This window comes from Pygocentrus nattereri, chromosome 14 (assembly GCF_015220715.1).
Source record: "Pygocentrus nattereri isolate fPygNat1 chromosome 14, fPygNat1.pri, whole genome shotgun sequence".
Classification (NCBI taxonomy): domain Eukaryota; kingdom Metazoa; phylum Chordata; class Actinopteri; order Characiformes; family Serrasalmidae; genus Pygocentrus; species Pygocentrus nattereri.
The window spans coordinates 38770814-38795604 of NC_051224.1; the positions used below are offsets into that span (position 1 = coordinate 38770814).

General features: G+C 43.8%; 1 protein-coding gene across 1 annotated transcript in view; it reads left to right on the forward strand.

Annotated features, from left to right (window-relative positions):
• Window positions 1-2667: 2667 nt before the first annotated feature.
• The window catches only part of fbxl16 (F-box and leucine-rich repeat protein 16), a 44400-nt gene continuing 22276 nt past the window's right edge, over window positions 2668-24791 (forward strand). The window contains exon 1 of the mRNA XM_017713267.2: window positions 2668-3028. The gene's annotated coding sequence lies outside the window, so the exon portion shown is untranslated. The remainder of the gene's footprint in view (window positions 3029-24791) is intronic.

Here is a 24791-nt window from a genome sequence, read left to right on the forward strand (position 1 = left end):
TGGGCGTCGGTCGCATCGTATATGACTCTGAGGCAGTCAGGGAGCTTCTATCAGCACAGCGCTGAGCTGAGGAGGAATAAATGAGATGACGGGAAAGAAGAAGGTACTTTTCTGAGCGAGGCGCAACCAAAAACCAATGCCTTAAAATCCCAGGCTTATCATTCAGTAACTACACGGACCACTATGCAAAATAGCTCCAAAATCATGGTTCCTCAAGGGTTCTTCAGTAAAGAAAATGGGGTAACGCTTTACTGTGGGGCGCTGTTCATTAGGCCACATGACACCTACATACGGTTGTCATGACAACTGACATATCCCTACATAACTGTTTGTAAATGCTTATTACAACAGGCGTCATCTGTCATGAAGGCTACTTTAGCTGACTGATCAAAATTGGCCAATTGAACCGCTTTGGAATAAACATTCATGAAAACCTATGTAGGGTTATGTAAGTGATCACGACAAGCTTATGCAGGTGTCATGTAGCCTCATGAACAGCACCCTACAGTAAAGTGCTGCCGAAAATGGTTTTATATAGAATCATAAACACTCACAAAACCCTTGAAAAGGTTCTTCAGATCGATAGAGAGTGTGTTGTGTTTGGTTCCATATAGCACCAAAAAGAGATACTGTACTGTTACAAGCTTGATATCGTAATGATACAAGAACCCTTTTGGTGCTGAATAGAACCCGTTTCAAAAAAGTTCTATATGAAACCATATGCAACACATTCTTCTTCAGTCAGCAGAACCCTTTAATGATGCAAAGAACTCTTTAATCATGCAAAGAGTGTTCATGGTTCTACATAGAACCATTTTCTGTACTAGAGAACTGTTGAAGAACCACGATTTCTAAGTGTGTAAGTTATAGAAGTGCATAGTAAAACTAGGCCTGTCGGTTGGCCCTGGCCAGTTAAGGGGTTAAAGGCCTGCAGCACAGTTGTATGCAAAGGTTTGACCATCTGTGGTCAGTTGGAAATTTTAATATACCAGAAAAACATAAAAGATACACAGTTTATTTTTTTCGTATAAGTTACATAGTAAGTGTGCATTAAAATGTGTGTTCTCTGCAGAAATCGTGCAAACTTATTTTCACATAGGAGCTCAGGAGTCGTAGGCTGGAGGTTAGGGAACCAGCCCTCTGACCGGAAGGTCGCCGATTTGATCCCCTGAGCTGACAGTAGGTGACTGAAGTGCTGTCGATCAAGACACCTAACCCCCAACTGCTCCCTGGGCGCTGTGGATAGGGCTGCCCACCGCTCCAGGCAAGGGTGCTCACTGCCCCCTAGTGTGTGTGTTCACTAGTGTGTATGTGGTATTTCACTGTATCAAATATAGGTGAAATTTCCCCATAGACGGACTAATAAGGGTCACTTAATCTTAATGAATCACTTAATAAAAACATGTAATTTGACCAGGAGTGCCTAAACTTTTGAATATGACTGTATGCAAACATTGCTAGTCCACTAGTCTGGTCCCTTCACTGCTTAGGGATAAAGAGGGGTTTAGAAATGGTCTTGTAAAAATGATCTGTGCTGTTTTGAGTATAGAAAAGCACAAATGTCATCAGTGGACAGGAAAATAATAAAAAATAATAAACATGCAAGAACCATTTAGGACAAATGACCCATAATGTACCAGTAAAAAATCAGTTATTCACACTATGACAGCACCTCAAATCAGCAGGGACCATGCATATCAGTGTCATTTGCATCATTTATATCTGTTTATACAGTACATTCACTGCAACATTAAGTCCATCTCCTTGTTTCTACACTCATTGTCCATTTTATCAGCACCACTGACCAACAAGAACCACTTTGTAGTTCTACAGCTACAGACTGTAGTCCATCTGTTTCTCTGATACTCTGTTACCCTGTTCTTCAGTGGTCAGGACCCCCATAGATCCAGAATGAGTGGTGGCTCGTTCTCATCACTGACGCGGTGGTGGAGTGTTAGTGTGTGTTGCGCTGGTGCGAGTGGATCAGACACAGCAGTGCTGCTGGAGTTTTTAAACACCCTCAGTGTCGCTGCTGAACCGAGAACCAAAAATATCATCCTGTGACCGCTGATGAAGGACTCGAGGATGACCAGCGCAAACTGCGCAGCGACAGATGAGCCATCGCCTCTGACTTTACATCGACAAGATTAATAGAGTGGACAGTGAGTGGACACAGTGTTTAAAAACTCAACACACTAACACACCACCACCGCTGCGTCAGTGACCCGCCTCCCAAACAGTACCTGCTCTGTGAGGGTCCATGGGGGTCCTGACCACTGAAGAACAGGGTAACAGAGTATCAGAGAAACAGATGGACTACAGTCTGTAACTGTAGAACTACAGAGTGCAGCTATACAGTAAGTGGAGCTGATAAAGTGGACAGTGTGAGTAGAAAGCAAGACATGCAAAGTACAGAAAGGCTGGGGGGGGGGGGTTATGAGTGTTTGTGGGGTATATATATATATATATATATATATATATATATATATATATATATATTTATATATATATATCTCACTGCAGAGGTATGCCTAGCTCTTATGTAAAAACCAATTGAATGCTCAACGGCTCAAAGCAATACATTATTGATATTGCTGTTCGTATCTCTTTAAATGGGATTGGTCTGTTTTTGTGTGCGTGTGCATGTGAGCGAGCGAGAGAGAGAGGGAGAGAGAGAGAGAGAGAGAGAGGCAGGCAATAAGCTTTGTGTGGAGAAGCAGCGTGAACAGACATTATCCTTTATTTTTAGCCTGCGTTACGTTGCTGCTTTAGCTCCATCCGTCCCTACATGGAGTGACCGCGCTCTCTCCTGCCCCCCTGCTCGGACTCCACGAAGGTTTTTATACCTCTATGGCAACATCTATTCTTCCCCTCGGAGCTGAGACGACGACGGGCAGGGCTGCTGCTGCTGCTGCTGAGACCTTCTGGCTTTTTCATTTGTTTCCCCTCCCAGCGCTGTGGGAAACGTGAGCGAGGCAGGGCTGCAGATCCCAGCATGGATTAACGCTCGCACGGACGCCACGATCAGGTAGGCGCGAGTGGATGGATGGAGGGGGGTTGTTGGGGGGGGCGGGGGGGTGGGTTTGTATGATGGTGTATGATGGTGTGATGGTCTGCTGATGCCTACAGCTCCATCATCAGACCTCTGCATAAAAAAAACAACAACAAAAAACCCCAGAAAGGCAGTGTCCAGCCAGAGGACGAATCGATGTGAAGGGGCGCGCAGCTGGGACGGGGCTGTGGAGGAGCAGGGGGTCGATTTTTGGGGTGTTGTGCATCGTTCATAACCTCTTTGTCTCGCTTGTCAAGCACGCTGATGTTGAGTCGTAATGGCTCAAGGAGGCTCCTGATGACGTCACCCCCCCGTTTTCTGACGCTGGAGCCGAAGAGGAACGGTACGGATGCGGTCACCATGTTGTGATGGTCCGATGTGAGATGAAGGGGTCCAGTTTAGATCGCCTGAGACTCTGGACTGGAGTGGTTCTCAGCTTGAATGAATGCAGTCCTGATAGGAGAAACAGTAAAACCAGCCTGTGTTGTGCTTTGGATGCTGGTACTCTGGTAAGCAGCAACTGAGGTTGTTAGGCTGGTCAGCGGCAAAACCAGTGTATGTTGCGTTTTGGATGCTGGTCCTCTGGTCAGCAGCAGTTGTGAAGTTATTAGGCTGATCACCGGCAAAACCAGTATATATTGTGTTTTGGATGATGGGATGCTGGTCAGCATCAATTGAAGTTATTAGGCTGGTCACCAGTAGAACCAGCATATGTTGTGTTTTGGATGCTGGGGTGCTGGTCAGCCAGCTTGGGTGCTCTGGGTGCACCAGGCCAGTGTAAACCAACATAGAACGCATGCTGGTCTGTGCTGTCTTTTTCAACAGGACAGCCTGGGTAATAGTGGGATGAGTCTCTGGATAGGTATGTGGTGGGACTGTGGGACTCCATGGTGTGGCCTTAGTAGATTTTCTTGACACATCAACGTAGAAAGGGTTGCTTTGTTGCACTGAATGTGAGATGAAGCCCTCAGCGACACATTGAATGGTCAGTGTTTACCAGCATGGTAGTGTACAATGGTTATTGTAGGCCTTCGAATCAATGCCAGTCTAGTAGGCTTAATCTAGGGTTCTATTCTGGGCTGTAGTACTTTCCCTGACGCCTTCAAGCTCCACTAAAAAAAACACACAGCAAAGGATTAACAGGACTGGGGTCAACAGGACTTCTGTGGTCCTGTTGTGAGGTTTATTTATCCCTTTAAACTGTAAGCGCCCACATTTCAACTGTGTAACTTACATACAGTGCTGTGTTATTAGTTATACAAGAAGTGAAAGGTGTTATTGAATAGTAGGTCTTAAGATTTACTGCACACTTTTGTTAAAATGATTCCCATACTGCACTGCAGTCCTGAACTGGAGCTAGGCCTTCTGTTTGGGCCATTAATTCAAATACCTGGTAAAGTCCGCTAGCGCACCTATGGGACTCTAGTAGTACATTAGCACCAAGCTGATGCCACATGACCATTTTTTGGCCCTTTTAGATCACATGCGGACATTTGAATTGATTCCATGTTTAAGAACGCTTTCCCGTGCTGTATAGAACCCCTTTCAAAATGCTTCTCTATAGAACCATCTACAGCACGTTCTCCATCAATCTGAAGAACAATTTCATCATGCAGTGAATCGTTTAAGCATGCAAAAGGTTCTTTGAGTGTTCATGGTTCTATATAGCACCAAAAGGGTTCTTCTACTGTTACAAGCTTGACATGCAACAATAGCAGGACACTTTCTGGTGCTATGTAGAATAATAAACACATTCTCCATTAATCTGAAGAACCCTTTCACCCTGGAGAGAACCTTTTAATCATGCCAAGTGTTGTTTGAGTGTTTATGGTTTCACGTAGAACCATTTTCTGTACTAAAGAACCATCATTTTGAAGAGGGTACTATACTGTACTATAATACATTGGTCAGGGTACCACTCATGTTCACAGTTCTCAGTGACCTATCTAGAACTTCCAGAAGGCCTGGAGTGATATTTTCTCCCCACTCATTGGAAATCAAGCTTGTTTGAATTCACTGTCAGTTCCTAGTTGTGTTAGTGCTTAACCTGACCTATTAGGCCTTCAGTTCAGCTCCTGAAGTCCTGACCAATGGGAGAGCTCGCTCGGCTGTATCTACCTAGATACCACAGGGAAAGTAAATCCTGATTGGATCATTTTCTGTTGGGCGTTTCAAGAATGTAACCCGTTTGTTTCCAACCAAAACTGAAAAATTAAATAAAGCTATTATTACAAATACTTGCAGAGTTTAAAAACAGCAAACTTGCTGATTATATTAAATCAAAATGCAAATGTTCGTGTGTTTATTTCACAGAAATCATCAGGCCTTCTCTGATGGCCTAGAAGGCCCTGAACTAGGCTTATGAGTGATCAATGATATCACAATGTCTTGGTCTGAGGAACACAGTGATGATGAGTGATAAGTGGGTAAGACTACTCATTCGATGCTGGACTCATCCAGTTCTGCAGGCGGCTTAAACCTTTGTCCCCGACCACCATTTTCTTCGCCAGTAGAGTACCAGTTTGTTCCGATAACGCAGGCGAAAGTGAGGATGATGTCGAGGCCCACGCATTGTGCATTGATGCACACTCTCTTCCCCTACGGAGAGAGTGTCCATTACACTTCCCCACTAGCTCCCCCTCCTCTTGCTTTGCAGTGGCTTATTTAAAAGTCTGTCCCTTTAGTCAGCCTGCCGCCTGGCAGTCCCAGGAGAGCGTACCCTGATTTCTTCATTCATTTCCCTTGCAGAAAAACCTCTCAATGCCAGGCCCAGCTCAAGCTCAGTCAGGCTTCTTGCATGATAAATTTAGATGCTGCTTTGGCACCTAGCTCATGCCTTATTTATCACCTTTGTCTTAATGCTGCCGCTGCCTAACATAAGCAGTGAAAGCTGCCATCTCGAGAAACCTACCGGCATTATTTCAGGATTTAGCGGATCTCTGCAATTTGAGGAAAGTCTTTTGCTTCGCTTCTGACTCGGGACGGATGAGTACACATAGAATAGTGATATTCCTTATTTGTTATTTGGCCGTGTTTACGAGCGTTTCCACAAGACTAAGGTTTAGTAGGCTAAACTTCATCCTGAACTTCCAAGGCCCAATCCCATTTCTTATTTTACCCCTACCTCTTGTTCGTGAGTGTCACTTGAGTTGCCTTCCGCCCGATGACCGTTGGGATAGGCTCCAGCACCCCCCTGCAATGCTGAGGGAGAAGCGGCTTGGAAAATGTGTGTGTGTATGTGTTGAGTTACAAGTGGTAAAGGTTGAAATCTTCCTCTTAAATGAGACCCTCAAAAAACAGAGCATCTCTTCATTAACAGCTACCAGCGCCGCTCTGTATGCGACCCTGCCCGTCTGCAGGGACAGCAGAGGAGGGGAAAGTTCAGCTCCTCACTGCTGGGCTTTAGTTACATTGAGGGGTCATACGCCTTCAAAGAGGGGGGCAATTATTTATTATCACCCCCCCTAATTTTTCAGTGATGAAGATGAAGTCAGAGATTCTCCAGATTCTTGTTCAGATTTTCCCGAGGAATTGAACTAGCTGGCTACTCAGACATCAGCGACTACTAGCGATAAGAAAAGGATCATAATACATTCATACAGAATTAAACTAAAATAATACAATGGCTATTTCTTTCAGCCATCTTGCTTCTTTTTACTCATTACTGTTTTTTTGCCTCTGAATGTAGCCCCAACACTTCCCCCTATCCCTCTATTTCAACAAAAATGTACCCCTAGACATGAACGTGGAAAACGGAGGGGCAGGGCTAAGTGGTAGTGGCGAAGGGTGCAATGGGATTGGGCCCAAGACTTTGGTTCAAATTCCAAACAAACTCTCAGAAGCCACCTTCTACTCAGAGAGTAAGACGACGCTTTGTGGAATGATTTGCCCAAAATCTCATAGCTCATGCCTGCTCCAAGGAGCCTCCTCTATCCCAAGCTTCCCTGTGCACTGTCCTCCCTTCCCCCACTCTATGGCTGTGGCGAGTGGTGCACATCTGTCCGTGGCAGCCGCACCGGCACTCCATTCTCCCCCTTGTTTGTTGTCACAGCGCCGTGCTTCATCAGTAAATCCAGCTAACGCAGGGTAAGTAGGCCGGTCCTGTAGGCGGGATAAAAGGGATTGGGAAGTGGCAGAGGGGAGAGGGGAGAGGGCTTTTTTGCCGGGGCCATGCCTGCATCTCCTTCCCCCTCTGGGCAAATGGCCTGTCAGGCGCTCTAGAAACATTTCATTAATGCTGTTTGGGCTTCATCGCTGGTGCACTTGAGTCAGCCGTTTTTTTGTTTGTTTGTTTGTTTGTTTTAAACACACATTGAGATAACACGATCAATCACAGCACATTTGCATTCCAAAAGCCTTTTGGGCAGAGCTTTGCACTCCCTGATATGCATGGCATTGTATTCAAATGCAAGACGAATTGAAAAGCAAAGTGAAACTCTTTTGTTCAGGCCGATTAGTAAGCAGCCACTACGAATGCTCTGGAAAGTAGTTTCAGTGTCACAACAGTAGCACACATGTGCACCGTGCCATTTGAATACCTTACTAGAGATAGATTCGTCCCAGGAGGAGAAGGTGCTTAGAAAGACTGGAGATCCTGGAGAAGCGCAGGGCGCATTAGGAATCATATTAAGGATACAAGAGACTTGGCTAACTGGGCTTTTCGAAGAAGCTCCCTTCCCAATGTGGATGTCTTGGCTGTAAGGACCCAGGAATGGCTGTGGCTTGCTCACAGGGTTGGACGATGTCACGTTACATTTCGTATGGAAATTTGATATATGTCACTAAATGGATTTCAAACAAATGACATCTCACCATAACATCACGTTTTTTTTTTCTTTCACAAACTCTATCACTCCACTGAGATGCCGTTGCTAAGCAACGGCTTTGACAGCTGTAGGAGACGCTCAAGCCATTTGAATATTTTTACTTCTTACTTTGCCACAAACAGAAAACGCACACTGTTAAGATCACATCTGACCGACAGCCGATTTGGTCCGACTCTGAAGACGAGACGACACTTAATTCCCAAACTGTCGTCACCGCTGAGCAGCTTTTCAGTCGGCAGCTGTGGCAGAAGAACAGCTGAACAACCTGGAATCAGCCAGAAATGAACCCAACACCATTCGCCAAACTAAACGGGCTGTAAGAAGCTTCACAGACCGGCTGGAACAAAACAACATTAATACTGATCTGGACAAACTGACCAAACTGAGCTGAACCTGATATTGGGTCAGTTTTACGGCTCAGTCTGTACTTCAAAAGGCGGGGCTCACAGCAGGCTGAGCAGCGAGTGGGTGGAGCTCGTTACTCTGACGTAGCAACAAGGAACTATAATTTGGCGGAAGGAACTGAACATTAAAACATATTAAACGTCGCGTTCACAGCTGTTATTTGACGATATCGCAGTCTCTCTCGTGTTCTATTGCTTAAATATGAATTTCTCTTAAAGAGTCACGTATGGACATATATGTGACGTATGCCAAATTATTTGAAATAAGCTATTTTTAAACAGGGCACACACATTTCGGCCAAATATCAACATATACAATCACATACGTGTAACTCAAATTTAACAATATATGATAGGAAATATTCATATATACATTTGGATGGCATATATTATACATACTAGCCTCAGGTATGTATAAGGTTTATATCCATCGTCTTTGAGTGTGTTTACATGCACTTAATAATGCGATAACTGCAGAAAATCAGATTTTGTCAGTAATCTGATCAACACGTTTACATGCACTTGAGGAATCAGATACTGGGGAAACTCCAGGTCCACATGAATCAGACAGTGATCAGATTTCTGCTTTGCAGCCAGCCAACAGACTCACAGAAGAAGACGTGATGTAAACATAATGTAAAACTCAAACTTCATGCTTCTTATTTTTTTAAACATTGCACCACTTTAGCTGAAAATATGAACAAACGTCGTCTAGAAGATGTAGAATATTCAAATCCTTTATTTCATGTTTGGTTTCTGCGCTGCTCCAAAAGAAATCAGAGTAAGAGCTTACAGCACTGAGAAACCTGATTACTGAGCTAAAATCCTGCCTCTTTACTGATTTCTTAATCGGATTTCTAGTTCAGATTATGGTGTTTACATCACCATTTGAATAATCAGATAGATAGAAATCCGATTATGATCAGGTTATTGAGTTTGTTACTCTATGTTACTTCCACATACTTCAACATAACTAGAATCCATGCATATTATAAGCTATGCAATAAAATAATTCAAACATTAAATCAATAAAAATAATTTTTCATTAAAAATACCACAATTGTAAATGTAATGGAATGTATCGGACATATATGTATATCTATATATTATGTCCATGGCGAAACTAGATTTCCAGATTTCCAGTTTATGCAAATGAGCTTGACCAGTACATTGCATTCTTAATCACAAGCAGCAAACTAAGTTTTTTGTTTTTTGTTTTTTTTTAAGGAGAAGAGAAACAACCATGGCTAACTCACTTTTCTCCCATTTGAATCCATGGCGGACTTAAAGATTACTGAAGATTCTTAGACGGCTGTCCAGGGGATCTTTAATAAAGACAATGGCTCTATATAGAACCAGGAACCCTCAAAGAACCCTCATTCATGTGCTTACAGGGTTCTTTGCCTGGTCAAATAGTTCTTCAGATTGATGGAGAACTATGGAGGGGTTTTATATGATTCTACATTTTTCCCTAATCAGGGTACAAACAGTGTAAATGTTCCCTCAAAGGTTCTACAGTGGTTCTAAGGTCTGATTGTGAACCTTAAATCAGTTCCTCCAAGTGAAAAGTTGGTATTTGTTCCTTTTCATAACCGAATGTTTTAAAACAGAGCAGTAGAATAAAAGCCTGGAGGCGAGGCGAGGCGGGGCGTGTGGAGTCAGTACAGCTTAGAACACATCATTTCAGTGGATTATGGTTCAGTTATGTTCCCTGACTGAAGGTACCGAGGTGGAGCCTTGAGGGCTCCCTTTTTTCTCAAAGTGTAGAACCTTTTAGAAAGTTGTTCTATGTAGCACCAGAAAAGGTTCTTTTATTAACAAGATGTAGCGATATCAGAACCCTTTTTGGTAATACATTGAACCATATACAACACATTATCCATCAGTCTGAAGAACCATTTGAACCAAATGGTTCTTTGGGTGTTCATGGTTCTTTACTAGAGAACCCTTGAAGAACCATGACTGTTGACAGTGAAGACCAGGAGGGAAGATGTTTGCTTGGGTGTGGTTTGCATAGTTCAAGCAGGAAGGCAAAATTTGAATCATCTAGACCACATGCGTCAGGCTCCAGTCCTCGTGGGCCAAAACACTGCACACTTCAGCTCATTGCCTCATTAAACACACCTGATTCAGCTCATCGGCTTGTCAGCGAGGTCTTCATGAGCTGAATTGAGAGCGCTAGATAAGGGGATTGCAGCATTCCGGCCTGGAAGGTCCCCAGTTTGACTTGCCTGATCGGGCAAGCTGGCTTGTTAGCTTGTGTGGAAGTCTACAGTTGTAAGCTTTAGGGTATCATTAAGTAAAATAAGGCCTAGCAAGTCAGATTTTTCGCTGTCCTTGATATGTTGCAGTATGATTACTGTTCCTTTCCGTCATGTTCAGAACGGAATTGACATAGAGGTTCCCACCATGTTGGGAGAAAATGTCGAGCTGTTTGATCTACACAATATGGACAAAGTAATAATTCATATACTGTTAATAATTAACACGCTGCAATTGTAATATACAGGGTGATCCAAAAAGATGAATCCAATTTCAATGCGCCATAATTTTACAACCGTGAGGCGCCGAGGAACCCATCACACTCCAACTGTAAGAGGGGGTCATAGAGTTTCTGACTGGCTCCTTCAGTCTGAGAGGAGCTGAGACCCCTGAGCAGAGCCTTCTGCGTTCTCCACGTCAATAAGAGTGAATCCGTCAGAACTGAGCAGCGGGATTTTCATCAGCAGTGAAGCTCCAGCATTAAAAGTAGAGTATGTTTTTTCCTTCTCCTGTAAAGTTAGCATTTTGGACATACATGGTTTTGTTCCGACAACAGCGCTGTGCATATACTAGAGATGAGACGATACCACTTTTCCCAATATGATATTAAAACCGTGAATATCTTTGGATACCGACACTGATGCGATATTTCTTCTTTAAAGACTATTCACGTTCATTCTTTTATTCTTTACACAATGTCAAGAATTGATCTGCGCTAGAAATTGACATTCATATAGATGAATTGAAGGCCAGATGTTGTGTGCAGGGGTGGAGGGGCACATTCGGAGACACTGGCTGAGCAACCGTACCTCTGGCAGGCAAATAGCTAATGGAGGTAACAGAGATTGTCATATGAGGACAGTGCAGTTTTAGGGCTTTAGGGTACTCTACCAGAAGACTGTGTGCACTGGACAACCTTTATAATGGCTGTGCTTTGTGCTCATTCCAGGACCTCATGTCAACTCGCTTACTTTCAGCTCTTGTTTCTGGTTTGTTGTGTCGTGGAAGAAACAAATGCAATTTTGAGGACACCAGCTTGGGAAGAAACCCAGCATAGCAACATAGCCACTTCCACTTCATCCACTGGGCCTAAACCATCCCTTTGACGTCCTCCAATCAGATATAACTTGTTTCTTCACTCATTGTCCACTTTATCAGCTCCACTTACTGTATAGCTGCACTCTGTAGTTCAACAGTTACAGACTGTAGTCCATCTGTTTCTCTGATACTCTGTTACCCTGTTCTTCAGTGGTCAGAGCAGGTATTATTTGGGTGGTGGGTCATTCTCAGCACTGACGTGGTGGTGGTGTGTTGTGCTGGTGCGAGTGGATCAGACAGTAGTGCTGCTGGGGTTTTTAAACACCTCAGTGTTGTTGCTGAACTGAGAACCAAAAATATCCAGCCAACAGCTTCGTGTGGGCAGTGTCCTGTGACCACTGATGAAGGACTTGAGGATGACCAGCACAAACTGTGCAGCAGCAGATGAGCTGTCGTCTCTGACTTTACATCTACAAGGTGGACCGACAAGGTAGGAGTGTCTAATAGAGTGGACAGTGAGTGGACACAGTGTTTAAAAACTCCAGCAGCACTGCTGTGTCTGATCCACTCAGACCAGCACACCACACACTAATACACCACCACCATGTCAGAGTTACTGCAGTGCTGAGAATGACCCACCACCCAAATAGTACCTGCTCTGTGAGGGTCCATGGGGGTCCTGACCACTGAAGAACAGGGTAACAGAGTATCAGAGAAACAGATGGGCTACAGTCTGAAACTGTAGAACTACAAAGTGAAACTATGTGGTCAGTGGAGCTGATAAAACGGACAATCAGTGTAGGAACAAGGTGGTTTTAACGCTGTGGCTGATCAGTGTAGTCTCATAATGAAACTGTGTGCTGGTCCGTATTCCAGACAACGGGGAAATTTCATTTCCATATCCCTGCAGTGAAACACCACATACACATTAGTGAACACACACACACACACACACACACACACTAGGGGGCAGTGAGCACACTTGCCTGGAGTGGTGGGCAGCCCTGTCCAGTACTTGGGGGTTAGGTGTCTTGCTCAAGGGCGCTTGGCTGCCCAGAGCACAGTGGGTAGAAAATGAGGCAGGGTAAATCTGGGCTGGCCCACTTGCCCCTCCCCCACATGTAGGGTCAGGTGTGCTTACAGAGAAGCGCCCCTCTGGCCCCGCGCAAAGAGGGCATGGCTTAGGGCATATGCCAGTGGTTTACTTACCCAAATTTTCAAACCTGAAAATCTGGGTGGCACCAAACCCCACCACACCGGGAAGAGATCGGGGAAAACTCGACGGGCTGAAATTTACATGAGGGTACTATGAGGGTAGACTGAGTTCTAGGCAGCTTCCGTCCGGACCCCTGCCTTAAGTGTGGTACATCCCTATAGACTGAGGCGTGGGGTGGTGGGGCTTCATCGTGTAATGGAAGGTAGAGATGGGAATTTCTACAGCATTTGGAAGGAGATGTGGTTTCAGGCATGATCCTCCTCCCGAATTCAGACTCCCATTTAGTTTTAATCGTTTTTTAATTGAACTAGCAGAGGACAGATGTTTGCGTTATCAGTGTATGGCTGTGAAACCCCACCTCCACTCTGCATTGTGCACCACGCTGCTGCTTTTTCATGACTTGAAAGATCCCCACAACTCCAGGCCAGTTTCAGGCGCAAATCGGATGCATCGGATTCCTGCGTGTTTTGTACAAATCTGGCGCACATGCTTAACCACACAGTTTATGGGGAAAAACGCAAAAGCTGCATGCATGCAAAATCTTGGGGGATTCGCATTCCACTCGATTTGCTAAAAAGCTCACCGTGGTCAGTTTGGCATTGCTTTTCCTTGATCTTTTAAAACCAGGCGTAAGTTTGTGTTACGGTCTCAAAGATCTGTTATTGACAGACAGCTTTCAATAACAGCAGCAGACACAGCAGCCAGACGGAGACACGAGCCACATGCTGAAAGCATGTTTACCACCAGAATAGCACTGTTTGAACTCTCAGAACCAGATGCACATGTGAGGTGCAGAATACGCAGCAACAGAGTTCACAGCCCATTTTACCGTTTCCACCTCTGTGGAGCCGTTAAGTGGGACAGAACTTCATTCTTCATTTGCTTTCTGTACAACAGCTGGTCACAAAACCAGTTTTCAACCATTTTTAATATAAAACAATACTTTTAAGAGGTTTAGCTGAGGAATTTGCATAAAACGGATTCATGTTTACTTTTTATATCATTGATCTTACACTACGTTTTAAAACATGTATTTATTTCATTAATTCACTTGTCAGAGATTTTGGCCACCGGTGTTATCAGGACTCTTATTTTGCATTTTAACACAGTATTTTCAGCGCTATTAAACTGCTTCTTTGGGTCGAGGCTCATCAGAGAGGAAGCATCTCGAGGCCTGAGCAGGCGAGTCCGTACCTGCTCACTATATTTCACTAATTTATTAATAATTTTATTTATCAGGCAGCTTATAACATCTGAGTGTCACTGATGTTATGAGCTTTAATGGCTGGATAATTCATATTTTCAGGTTATTCAAAATAATGCCAAATTATCACTTTTATTACTGATTATATATAGTTCACAAGGTCATCTGACCAACAATGCGTCAGCCAGTTTACAAAATCCCCAGTTTTAACCTGAATGAACTGGAGTCACAGTCACTGGTGTTACACCATATTCGTACAACTCCAGTGAAATATGTTTGAAATTAAGCTCTCATTTTTGCATATATGGTAATAGGAGATGTTAATGTACATATTAAGATTATTTAGTTATGGGATGAAAGAATCCACCCATCCACCTGAATTCCCACTCCAAAAGGAGAATGACCCACAACTGTCCCATAATTTACAGATGCATCATCATCATCCTCATCGTTAACTGCTGGTCCAGATAGGGTTGCGGTAGCATTTGGGAGAGCAGAGAATCCCAGACGACCCCCGTAACTTCCTCCAGCTCATTCACGGGGACCCCAAGCCACTCCCGACCCATCTTGGAGATATAAATAGCCAGTTTCTGCCACAGGGTCTAGGCCGCCAAGGGCCTCCCCACCATCTCCCACTGCCTATACTGCACTGCACCGATCCCCCATGCTGGACCTTGCGGGTCCTGGGCCCACATGGTCTCCCCACGTTGCCTCTTCGGGCTGAGCCCAGCCGGGTTACTTGGGCTTCCTGGCTACCAGGTGCTCGCAGAGGGACGCTACCCCTAGGCCTGGCTCCAGGGGTAGGTCTCGGTGACCCTCTCCTGGGCAGGGTTCACGGTCGTCTGTGTCTGTTTTTCATGGAGAGTTTCTGGATCGAGTTAGTCTGGGTCTTCACTCCAGACCTGATCGCCCTGGGAGACCCTACCAGGAGCATATTGCTCCTGATGACTTAGCTCCAAAGATCCCTAGACCACACAAGCCCTTCCTACACGGCAAGGCCCCGATCCAAGAAAGGCTTTACAGATGCAGTGAAACATAAATACATTTATGTATTCAACACATTCACAGGTGGAAAGTCAAGGTGCCGAATCAATGTCTGCTTCCTCTAAAAAAAAATTTCATAGTCCATATGTTGTAAACTTTCTTTTTCTGCTTTCTCTCAAGCTTATTAATAGCTTCATTACTTCGCTGCCTTTTTTAAACCCTGCCCTTCATGAGCTCATAGTAAGCTGCAGCCTTAATAAATCAAACTTTACACTGAGGCACATTATGGGTGCATATCGTGTTGTACCTGTGCTCGTAAGCACATCTGGCCCTCACTCTCCTGCCCTCTTTGGTTCCTTTTCCTCTTCTGCTGCCATCATCCAAAGTTCTGAACTTCTTTTGTGTATTGCAATCTATCTGAAATGAACATGGTAGAACATTGTAGAGCACTTTTTCAAGTGAAAAAATAAAAATAGATCATCAGCATTGTCATTGCAGTGCTACTGTGGGACTGCTTTCCTATCAATGATCTCCATCAGATGTCCAACTGTGTTGTCTGATGTCATTGGCAATAAAGTCTCAGCTTCTCCACCTTTTCTCTCTGTGCATTTAACCACAGAATCCTGGCTGCATGCACACCATGCATGAGAGACCATTTGCTGGGTTTTAAGCATGAGATATTTACCAGGTCATCCTGTGGGCCACTATGCTAAGAAACCAGAAATAATGTTCTGAAATAGCTAAAAATAGTGCTAGCATGTAGACGCCCTTCTACCACCCCACATTATATCGCATCAATCTCTGAGCTTTCAGCTGAAGAAGGCCTCAAGAATAGTCGTTCTGTGCTTGCGGGCAGGGAACTAGCCTGCATCAGGGTTTCTTTAAACCTGGCTATGCCTCACTGTAGCCAGCACAGTTAGAATGTCCACTTTAATACCCAAATTTATTACGTTTTCACTGAGAAAAGTCATTTGCTGCTTAAAAGGAAATCCTATTTTGTCATTTGCCTGAAAGGAATGTTTATGTAACTGACCTTATTTCAAGTGATTTTGGCAAGATTGTCATAAATTTGAACTGGGTACCTTTCTTCCACCATTCTGTCTCATTCGTACTGATTAAATTTGCTTTCAGACACATTAGAAAGGTCGATGATCTTTGTGATATTAGTGTTTTTATGAATTTCTGTTAGTTTGAAGGCATTTCTTGGTTCCCGGTCGCTCTCAGGAGCTCAGTGAATTCCATCGTGGTACCGTGATCGGACGCCACCTGTGCAGCAAGTCCAGTCATGAAATTTCCTCACTACTAAATATTCCACAGTCAACTGTCAGTGGGATTATAACAAAGTGGAAGCGATTGGGAACGACAGCAACTCAGCCACGAAGTGGTCGGCCACGGCCAGAGGTCACCGACTTTCTGCAGAGTCAATTACTACAGACCTCCAAACTTCATGTGGCCTTCAGATCAGCTCAAGAACAGCGTAGAGAGCTTCATGGAATGGGTTTCCATGGCTGAGCAGCTGCATCCAAGCCTTACATCACCAAGCACAATGCAAAGCGTGGAATGCAGTGGTGTAAAGCGCCGCCACTGGACTCTAGAGCAGTGGAGACGTGTTCTCTGGAGTGACCAATCACGCTTCTCCGTCTGGAAATCCGATGGACGAGTCTGGGTTTGCCGGTTGCCAGGAGACGGTACTTGTCTGACTGCATTGTGCCGAGTGTAAAATTTGGTAGAGGGGGGATCATGGTGTGGGGTTGTTTTTCAGGAGTTGGGCCTGGCCAGCTTAGGTCAGCACCAAGAGATTTTGGACAATTTCTTGCGCCCAACTTTTTGGGAACAGTTTGGGTCCCAACTAGCAAATGCATTGTTATATATTGCAATATGTAGCAGTATAATTCCAATACCAGTTGCTTATTTTGTCTATATTGCGGAGTTCTTGTGTTAAAAGTGCACCAAACACAGGAAATTCTCTTTAAGCAGTGTGGTTATTCCTGGAAACTGTGTTCTGGCTAGTGTCATCTAAATGGCTTAAAGCAGTGCAAAGCTCAAATCTCAGTGTGTGGCACTTTTTATTTGGAAAAGTCGAAAGCTGGTTGCATGCAGACACAATTTATATGCTCTTAAACACACACTCAGTTATTTACGAGGTGCTTTTCTTGTCCTTGGTGCAACTGGCCTCGCTCCTGGGGACCTGTCTAGGTGGCAATGTTGCCCTTTTTTCATTCATGCCTCAGGCATCAGAGCTGCTGCACTATTTAAGGTGGAACGGGAAAATGTTTAGGTGTGTCAGACTGTTACAGGAACATGTGTAGGAGTGTCAGACTGTTACAGGAACATGTCTAGGTGTGTCAGACTGTTACAGGAACATGTGTAGGTGTGTCAGACTGTTATAGGAACATGTGTAGGAGTGTCAGACTGTTACAGGAACATGTCTAGGTGTGTCAGACTGTTACAGGAACATGTGTAGGAGTGTCAGACTGTTACAGGAACATGTGTAGGAGTGTCAGACTGTTACAGGAACATGTCTAGGTGTGTCAGACTGTTACAGGAACATGTCTAGGTGTGTCAGACTGTTACAGGAACATGTGTAGGAGTGTCAGACTGTTACAGGAACATGTCTAGGTGTGTCAGACTGTTACAGGAACATGTGTAGGAGTGTCAGACTGTTACAGGAACATGTGTAGGTGTGTCAGACTGTTATAGGAACATGTGTAGGAGTGTCAGACTGTTACAGGAACATGTGTAGGAGTGTCAGACTGTTATAGGAACATGTGTAGGAGTGTCAGACTGTTACAGGAACATGTGTAGGAGTGTCAGACTGTTACAGGAACATGTGTCAGACTGTTACAGGAACATGTGTAGGTGTGTCAGACTGTTACAGGAACATGTGTAGGAGTGTCAGACTGTTACAGGAACATGTGTAGGTGTGTCAGACTGTTACAGGAACATGTCTAGGTGTGTCAGACTGTTACAGGAGCATGTGTAGGAGTGTCAGACTGTTACAGGAACATGTGTAGGAGTGTCAGACTGTTACAGGAACATGTGTAGGTGTGTCAGACTGTTACAGGAACATGTGTAGGTGTGTCAGACTGTTACAGGAACATGTGTAGGTGTGTCAGACTGTTACAGGAACATGTGTAGGAGTGTCAGACTGTTACAGGAACATGTGTAGGAGTGTCAGACTGTTACAGGAACATGTGTAGGAGTGTCAGACTGTTACAAGAACATGTGTAGGAGTGTCAGACTGTTACAAGAACATGTGCAGGAGTGTCAGACTGTTACAGGAACATGTGTAGGAGTGTCAGACTGATACAGGAACATGTGTAGGTGTGTCAGACTGTTACAGGAACATGTGTAGGAGTGTCAGACTGTTACAAGAACATGTGTAGGAGTGTCAGACTGTTACAGGAACATGTGTAGGTGTGTCAGACTGTTACAGGAACATGTGTAGGAGTGTCAGACTGTTACAAGAACATGTGTAGGAGTGTCAGACTGTTACAGGAACATGTGTAGGAGTGTCAGACTGTTACAAGAACATGTGTAGGAGTGTCAGACTGTTACAGGAACATGTGTAGGTGTGTCAGACTGTTACAGGAACATGTGTAGGAGTGTCAGACTGTTACAGGAACATGTGTAGGTGTGTCAGACTGTTACAGGAATGTTCGTTATGTCAAACATTACATTTTGTTGCCAGAGTAGATTATGTTCATCCTAGTGAATGATTGCTGTAAGAATGGTAAGTTCTGTGTCACACTGGAAAAGTCTGTTAGATCACGCAGCATTTATCCGTGAGCTGTTATGTAACCCTCTTGTACTTTTTGGGTACGACTGCAGTTTCAGCAGCGCATACACACCCTGTATGTTTATGGTTGTTTAGTGCGATGAAGAAGCACTGATTTGTCTTCAAACCCAAGAACTGTCTGATTATTTTTATCAGGGCTCATTAACATGAGCTTGTGTAATAAACTGCGAACACATTCGATTCAGAGCAGACACAGCTGATGTGTTTTCATAAAAAATAAACCTTTTTACTAATGAGCTACCTTCCTGCTCTAGATGCACGTCTTATTGTGTGTTGCGCGATGCTGTAGAGCGCTGTGGCACAGGTGTCTCATTTAAAAAGTAGGGTGCATTTACTCAGTGCCAAAATACATGGCATGGATGGCATATGGATGGGGCATTGGCATCCTGCCACAGCGCTCTTCTTGGCCCTTTTCCGGGTACAGAGAGTTCCCACCAATGCTGTCGAGACTGGCTAACACATGTATTGCTGTCAACTAAAGGCAGTTTAAAACAAGAGCAGTTTCTTATCCCTGTAACATGGGCTGAATAGGAAGCTGGAACACTGTACTGCTTATTCTTTGCACAATGAACATTATTACTTTTGTCTGTTTTGACATCTCAAGGACCATTCAAGCTTTGACGCCAAGTTGACGTCAATGTCAATGTCAATGGTGGTGGCATGTTAGTGTGTGTTGTGCTGGTGCGAGTGGATCAGACACAGCCTTGCTGCTGGAGTTTTTAAACACCTCAGTGTCACAAACGTCCACCAAGCAGCGTCCTGTAGTTTTTAAACACTGTGTCCACTCACTGTCCACTCTTTCAGACACCATTATCTTGTCAGTCCACTTTGTAGATATAAAGTCAGAGACGACAGCTCATCTGCTGCTGTACAGTTTGTGTTGGACATCCTTTAGTCCCTCATTAATGGTCACAGGACGCTGTTGGCTGGATATTTTTGGTTCTCAGTCCAGCAGCAACACTGAGCAGCACTGCTGTGTCTGATCCATTTGTACCATCACAACACACAGTAACACACCACCACCACCACCACATCAGCGGCACTGCAGTGCTGTGAATGATCCACCACCCAAATAGTACCTGCTCTATGAGGGTCCATGGGGGTCCTGACCACTGAAGAGCGGTAACAACAGAGAAGCAGATGGACTGAAGTTTGTAACTGTAGAACTACAAAGGACAACTATATGGTCAGTGGAGAAGTACAGAAGGCCGTTAGAGCAGTACAGCTGGATGAACGCGCTGTGGTGGTACACGCTGGTGCTTGGACTGAGCTTCATCAGGCTGCTCAGCCGAGCTCTCAGCTGCTCTCCGTGGTGCTGAAGTTGCATTGAGTGGGCCCTAACTGTCATCCACCTCCCCCTCAACCCCCCCACCCCCCCACCCCATCAACCCTCACCAATGCCAGCACTCTTCTCACGTCCTCCTCCACTTCTCTCTCTGCCACACTCCTCTCTCACTGCTACAGCGCCTCTGCTCTTCCGTTCATCATAACTGGTGTAGGCCTGTAGAGCTGCACTACAGGATGTTTACTACAGCTGCCTTGATCAGTACAGAGTGCTTTACAGCTACTTTAACCTCGCTCTTACACCAGAGGGATGTCGTGGTTACTTGATAAAACCTTTTCATTAAAGTTTACCTTCTCGACTGATCTGAACTGATTTTGCATGATGATCATGCATATTATTTTCTAATTAAATTAAATATGTAAAAAACATCAAATAAACAAACGTTTCTCTCCACCGCCCTGTAAAAAACATCAAATAAACAAACGATTCTCTCCACCGCCCTGTAAAAAACATCAAATAAACAAACATTTCTCTCCACCGCCCTGTAAAAAACATCAAATAAACAAACGATTCTCTCCACCGCCCTGTAAAAAACATCAAATAAACAAACGTTTCTCTCCACCGCCCTGTAAAAAACATCAAATAAACAAACGATTCTCTCCACCGCCCTGTAAAAAACATCAAATAAACAAACGTTTCTCTCCACCGCCCTGTAAAAAAACATCAAATAAACAAACGTTTCTCTCCACCGCCCTGTAAAAAAACATCAAATAAACAAACGATTCTCTCCACCCCCTGTAAAAAACATCAAATAAACAAACGTTTCTCTCCACCGCCCTGTAAAAAACATCAAATAAACAAACGATTCTCTCCACCGCCCTGTAAAAAACATCAAATAAACAAACGTTTCTCTCCACCGCCCTGTAAAAAAACATCAAATAAACAAACGTTTCTCTCCACCGCCCTGTAAAAAACATCAAATAAACAAACGTTTTTCTCCACCGCCCTGTAAAAAACATCAAATAAACAAACGTTTCTCTCCACCGCCCTGTAAAAAACATCAAATAAACAAACGTTTTTCTCCACCGCCCTGTAAAAAACATCAAATAAACAAACGTTTCTCTCCACCGCCCTGTAAAAAACATCAAATAAACAAACGATTCTCTCCACCGCCCTGTAAAAAACATCAAATAAACAAACGTTTTTCTCCACCGCCCTGTAAAAAACATCAAATAAACAAACGATTCTCTCCACCGCCCTGTAAAAAACATCAAATAAACAAACATTTCTCTCCACCGCCCTGTAAAAAACATCAAATAAACAAACGTTCTCTCCACCGCCCTGTAAAAAACATCAAATAAACAAATGTTTCTCTCCACCGCCCTGTAAAAAACATCAAATAAACAAACGTTTCTCTCCACCACCCTGTAAAAAACATCAAATAAACAAACGATTCTCTCCACCGCCCTGTAAAAAACATCAAATAAACAAACGTTTCTCTCCACCGCCCTGTAAAAAACATCAAATAAACAAATGTCTCTCCACCGCCCTGTAAAAAACATCAAATAAACAAACGTTTCTCTCCACCGCCCTGTAAAAAACATCAAATAAACAAACGTTTTTCTCCACCGCCCTGTAAAAAACATCAAATAAACAAACGTTTTTCTCCACCGCCCTGTAAAAAACATCAAATAAACAAACGTTTTTCTCCACCGCCCTGTAAAAAACATCAAATAAACAAACGTTTTTCTCCACCGCCCTGTAAAAAACATCAAATAAACAAACGATTCTCTCCACCGCCCTGTAAAAAAACATCAAATAAACAAACGTTTTTCTCCACCGCCCTGTAAAAAACATCAAATAAACAAACGTTTCTCTCCACCCCCTGTAAAAAACATCAAATAAACAAACGTTTCTCTCCACCCCCTGTAAAAAACATCAAATAAACAAACGTTTCTCTCCACCGCCCTGTAAAAAACATCAAATAAACAAACGTTTCTCTCCACCGCCCTGTAAAAAACATCAAATAAACAAACGTTTCTCTCCACCGCCCTGTAAAAAACATCAAATAAACAAACGTTTCTCTCCACCGCCCTGTAAAAAACATCAAATAAACAAACGTTTCTCTCCACCGCCCTGTAAAAAACATCAAATAAACAAACATTTCTCTCCACCGCCCTGTAAAAAACATCAAATAAACAAACGATTCTCTCCACCAACATTACACACCCACTTATGCATGCTACTGCACGCTTTGCTGAAGTTCAGTTTTTCGTATTTGGCCAGTCGTCAGTATAAACAGATCATTAGTATAATTGATGGTGACACTTTCATACAAGTTACTATGTTTTTGTGAAAGTTCATCCCTTATTACCTTTTCCTTAAGGACAGCTCCGCCCTGAGAGCCTGTGAGCTCAGAGAGATGAAACTTGTCCTCACGGTTTTGTGTAAATGCTCACGGATCCTGAGCAGCTCCACATGGCGCTGAAGACAGTGTCGAGTAGGGAAAAGAAGAAGAGTTTTGTTTAATTAGGTTTGTTTTTCTGTCAGTTTCCGGTGTGTTCAGGCCTTTGAGGAGCAGCGGAGGTTTAAAGCGTAGGATTTTCCTGCATCTGTTTAACAGGTGTTGGCTGTGTCTCTTGCGTAAGCGGTATAATTTTGCTTTTATAGCTCGCTCTTGTCTCTCTTGTGTGGAGCGCTGTGTGGATGCTGAAGCGTTGACATGTAGGCAGCTTATGTTTGCACTTCAGGGGACATTGCTTAGGTCTGTGTTTATATATATGCAGCGCATTTTGTTAAAGCTACATGAGTGGAAAAACAAGCGTCATCAGACGCCTTCATTCCGTTCAGTGATACAGTTACATTATTTTCATTGTATGAACGAAAAACCTGAACAAGAAAATCAGTTTCCGTTTGCAGCACAGACGTCCTGTGAGAGACACAGTGGCTGCGTGTTCCATCCAGAGACTGGGTAGATGGATGGAGGGATGGATGGATGGATGGATGGATGGATGGATGGATGGATGGATGGACAGACGGACAGACAGATAGACAGACAGACAGACAGACAGAAGCTGGTTGATGATTTTCTGAAGTAATCAAACCCATTCAGTGCTACTGAGGTCTGGACTCTGGGGCGGTCAGTCCATCGTCCAGCTTCTTTGTTTGATGTGTCCGTCTCCTTTTCTCAGTGAGGTTCTTCTTGATCAGCTACACGTCCTTTCAGACCCACAGCGCTGAGTGGTCTTCTCCCAGTGGAAGCATGGACAGAAACACCTGTGGATGTTTTCAGATCTGAAGCAGCTTGATCTTCTCCTCTCTCTCAGAGATCAAAGCTGGGGGCAGTTCTGGGGTCTACCAGCTCATCCAGGTGGTTGTTAGGAGCCCCGTTTTCTCTGTAGCCGTTAGACATTATTTCCATTCCCTGTCTGCGCAAATGGATTTTATGTTTTAGAAAAATATATGAATAAAATATTAGAATGGCTTATGGGTTATGGATTGTAGATCTAACTATAATTATGGCTTTTGGCAGTGAATGTGCTGATATCATGCACTTTATAATGAATTGATGTGTGCTGTTTATATCTGTGCACACAAAGACAGGCTGGGTCTGTTCTAATGGGCGCTCAGTTGAGAGTGATGTGAATTCAAATAAATGTTTTTTTCCTTTTTTGTATTCTTTTTGTTAAATCTGGCTCAATTGAAGCCTTTGGCATCTATAATTAGCATGTTCCTCTCCGCTACCATGTTTTCTGTTGCGGTGATGGCCTCTTGAGAGGGCTTATTCAGGAAAACGGATGAAAACGAGTGACACTCATTGGCATTTTTCGCCGGCAGCATTAGTGCGTGGAGCAGGCGCACCTGCGCGGAGGCTTTAAGGTCGTTCGGGAAGTTATAGAGCTTAAAAATAGCCGAATGATGTCATGTTCTGGATGTTAGCGTTGAGGAACCTCTGCATACTAATTCCGGATGTTCAGTGCGTCGCTGTGTTTTACTTTTCTGACTCTGTACCTGTTTATTCGCCATTGTTTATCCTCGTATTCTTTATTTTACAAGTCGTGCTTTGACGTAGGTCATAAATTGAAGGCCATAAACAGCTGGGAAAGGTTCTGTTTCAGGGCTGTTCTGGTTTTGTTTTCAGTTTAGAGACATGAAGCCAAAAAGCATTGCAAACCCATCAGGAACCATCAGAAGCACTTCATTCTTTCTGTGTTTTTTTCAGCAGGGTAGTTTAATACCTCCTTTCTGTCAATGGGTCTCATTATTGATCAGTTAGCTACTTAATGGGTATCAATACGGTCAAATAAGGTATAGATATAGACGGCATATGGGCATAGACAGTGTAGGCCTATTGTGGTTAGAGAGAAGGAGAGAAAGAGAGAGAGCAAATCGTTTGTGATGGGTAGTCATGTTGGCTAACATACTAATCCACTCATATTTAGTCATATTATTATGGACGAGAGAACAAAACTATAGAGTATGATATAAAATGGATAGTTTTGGTCCTAAAATCTGATTGGCTGAGCTGCGTTTGAAGCCGTTGTAAAATCCACAATAAACGCACAGCTATGACACCTCACAGCTCTGTATTACTGCACCACGGCACAATAAAAACCCTTATGCTGTTGAATAATCTCATTCTGCTCACATGGACCACCGAGTGTACTGATGAAGTAAGAACCCACTTTTTGTTTAAACTGAGGGGCTGGCAACTTATGTTC